Source organism: Rhinopithecus bieti, unplaced genomic scaffold, assembly GCF_001698545.2.
Source record: "Rhinopithecus bieti isolate Rb0 unplaced genomic scaffold, ASM169854v2 scaffold_78318, whole genome shotgun sequence".
In the NCBI taxonomy this organism is placed as follows: domain Eukaryota; kingdom Metazoa; phylum Chordata; class Mammalia; order Primates; family Cercopithecidae; genus Rhinopithecus; species Rhinopithecus bieti.
The window spans coordinates 100,755-104,469 of record NW_016828825.1 but is presented as its reverse complement, the minus strand read 5'-3'; the positions used below and the strand labels follow the sequence as shown (position 1 = coordinate 104,469).

General features: G+C 38.3%; 1 long non-coding RNA gene across 1 annotated transcript in view; it reads left to right on the top strand.

Moving 5' to 3' along the window:
- The first annotated feature begins 456 nt into the window (after positions 1-456).
- LOC108523840 (uncharacterized) overlaps positions 457-3,715 on the top strand; it is a 6,896-nt gene continuing 3,637 nt past the window's right edge. The window contains exon 1 of the long non-coding RNA XR_001883908.1: positions 457-687. This is a non-coding gene — a long non-coding RNA (uncharacterized LOC108523840). The remainder of the gene's footprint in view (positions 688-3,715) is intronic.

Here is a 3,715-nt window from a genome sequence, read left to right as displayed (position 1 = left end):
AGATTAGAACTTATATTGTAGGAGTGATGCAGCTGGAGGCTACACGATTTTGACCCTCCCTAAACTGCTCCTAAGATCAGTGTTTAATATTATTTTGCAGACCCTGCACTGGATTAATCAGCTGGCACCACCCAGATCGATAAACTCTCTCATCTGATCTTGTGGTCCCCACCCAGGAACTGACTCAGTGCAAAAGGACAGTTTCAATTCCCTATGATTTTATCTCCTACCCAACCAGTCGGCACTCTTGACACACTGGCCTTTCCCCATCTACCAAATTATTCTTAGAAACCCTGATTCCCGAATGCTAAGGGAGACTGATTTGAGTAATAATAAAACTACTGTCTCCCACACAGCCGGCTCTGTGTGAATTGCTCTTTATTGCAATTCCCCTGTCTTGAGAAATCACTTGTCTAGGCAGCGGGCAAGGTGAGCCCATTGGGCAGTTACAAGCAGACACAGACACACAAAGAAGAGACTCTCATGTGAAAAGACAGACACACAGAGAGAACATCGTAAGAGGACAGAGGAAGAGATTGGAGAGAAGCAACTGTAAGCCAAGGAACACCAAAGACTGCAGGAAATCCCAAAAACTAGGAACAGGGCATGGAACAGATTCTCAGAACCCATATTCACAGAAAAAGTCCCTGCCAACACCTGAAATTCAAGCTTCTGGATTCCAGATCTGTGAGTGAATACATGTCTGTTGTTCCCAGCTATCCACAGTCCCAGGAATCTCATTCAGTCATTATTTGTTTGTCTTTCCCGATATTTCTATGTCCCATGGTTGAATCTTTGTCATTGAGGTCCATTTTCTGATTCATTATCTCTCTGGCTACTTTTCTTTTTTCCACTTGTGATTTCTTTTCCCTGCTTCCTCCCTAACTGTCAAGACACAGACTCAATTGGGAAGAGGGAAAAGGGCATGAAGAACCCTGTGGTTTTCTCCCTGCGTAGCTCATGTGCTAGAGAGGACATGAATCTACACCCTTCCTTCCTTCCTGCAGGGAGTTGAGTGGATTCCATAGGTATAATATGTTATTTTTTTCTTTTTTTCGAGACAGAGTCTTGCTCTGTAGCCCAGGCCGGAGTGCGATGGCATGATCTCGGCTCATTGCAACCTCCGCCTCCCGGGTTCAAGCTATTCTCCTATCTCAGCTTCCTGAGTAGCTGGGATTACAGGCACCCACCACCATGCCTGGATAATTTTTGTGTTTTTAGTAGAGACAGAGTTTCACCATGTTGGCCAGGCTGGTCTCGAACTCCTGACCTCAAGTGATCCACTCGCCTAAGCCTCCCAAAGTGCTGGGATTACAGGCATAAGCCACAGGACCAAATCTCAGAAAATATATCATACTAGATAAGGCAATGCTCAAAACCCGTTTTCTTGTCCTTGTTAGCAATGTGATGTCTCACTTTCCTGACCTAGCTCCTCAGATTTGCAAAACAAACTTCTATATTTTATCATGAAGTTATGTAAATTATGACCATGATTTTCCTCTCACTCAGAAAGCGTAAGAAAAGCTTTTTCTACCTGCATTCAAACAGTGTGTATATATAAAAGTGTATGTACTGAAGAACATACAGTAGTTATTTTACACATTGAGACTGGAAATTAGCTTCCTCCATGCATTTGCATTTTTGTTTAAAGGAGGTTATGTGAGCTCAGTGGTTATTGAACTCATTAAGTCCTTCCCATTCAGCACAGAGATTAAAGGGTAGATATTTTTTTCCATACTCACTGTAAGAGTACTCATAAATGTGTCTGCTGGAGCCAGTAACTTCATCAATTAAAACTTAAGTTTGCTTTAAACTTTATCATTTGAGACTTAACATACATTAATAGGTTAAAAAATAACACAATAACTGTAATAATTAGAACAACTGTAATAACACATGCTTTAATCCCTCAAGACATTGTCATTTAATATCTCACATCAAAGAAAATTTATGTTGTCTCATTGCAGCTTTAAATTATTTCTTCAAATAGTTTATAATAAAAGAACGCATTCTGTCCAAAAGTTTTGTGCCTGAGAGGACTACGAGTGACTTTCAAAGTTATGACCAAAGAGATCAAAAGAAAATGTTCAATACATGTATACTCTGGCAAAAACCCAATACATACGTATAATTCTTGCAACAGTCCTTGAAATCCATAGACATGTTTTTGAAGAATGTTTACAGTATTTTATTTGCATGTTGTTGTATGAATTGTAGGCATGGAACTTGCCTTTTGACTAGGTCTTCTCTGACATAAATGCTGACACGGACAATTTGTTTTTCCTACAATTTCTAGGTGAGTGCTTCTCAAAATTTAACATGCATATGAATCATCTAGGGATTTTGTTAAAATACAAGCCCTGCCTGGATTGTTCAGGGGTGAAGTACATAGAATCTGCATTTCTAATAAACTCTGCAGTTGAGCTGATGCAACTGCAAGGATTTGATCTACAGATCTACAGTGTCCAATACGGTGGCCACTAGCCACATGTGGTCAATTACATTTAATAAATTTAAGTTAAATTAAAAATCCAGTCCCTTATTTTCAATAGTTGCATATCAGTTGTTAACAGCCAAATGTGGCTTGTGGTTATTCTATTGCAAAGCTCAGATAAACAATATTTTCATCATTGCAGAAAGTTCTATCGGAAAACTCTGCCCTTCAAGATGGCAGAAGAAAGAGTGAATTCTGTTTCTGAAAGGAATAGTATATTGATGTTTTCAATATAGTGACATAATTCTGAAAGTAAAATATTTTCAAAAGCATTTTCTGACTGTTCTCTAGTGATGTTTAAGGAATTACTACAATATATAAAATCTATTGTATACGAGAGCACAGTTGAATCAAGATCAAGATTTTCTTTATCTGAGAACTGATACTCATTGCATTTTTTAATAGTCACTTCTGAAATATCAACCATATATATAGAGAGATTTCATTTCAATCAAGCAAATGTGCTTAGATGACCTTTCCATGCAAGATAAGTTAAATGTGGTGGCATTATAATACTGTATGTTTTATTATTTCTATATTCCTCAGTTTAATGCAGAGTGGAAAAAAATGATGGCTATCTTTTTTTCTAAAACTCAATAAAGTGTTATTAAGTGAGCCCTGGAAGGCATTTATTAAACTGTTATAAGCCAGGGTGCTGGGGCAGCAAAACGGCAGGATATTGGTTTCCAGGGTCTAACTTCGTATTCCTGAACTAACTTAATTTGTGTGTTTTATGGACTTGATGTTCAAGAGAAAGTATCAGATTTCACAGAAAAAAAAAGTGACGATATCTTTCAGTTCTCAATGGCCATTTCTCATGCATTTTGAATAAGTGTTAGTCATCTAGAAATCAGCAAACTGCTTTAGGATAGGAGGCTATTGGTAGAGACTCAGGGGTAGATCCCTGAAGAAGTGTCAACATCACTTCAGAATGAAGTAAAATGAAAATGTATTTTCTCTACTCACCCTCATTCTTTCAGTTTCCTAGATACCTACTCATCTCTTATTCATCAAGTGGTACCTTTTGGGAAAATTTTAACTATCTTTCTGTTATGCAAGATCGAGCTTGAAAATAAGGAAGGAGATGCAATGTTAGGAAATAAAATAATGAAGTGGGTCCTGTGTAATCCCAGTATTTTGAGAGGATGAGACTGGAGGATCCCTTGAGCCCAGGAGTTTGAGACCAGCCTGGGCAACATAGCAAGACCCTATCTCTACCAA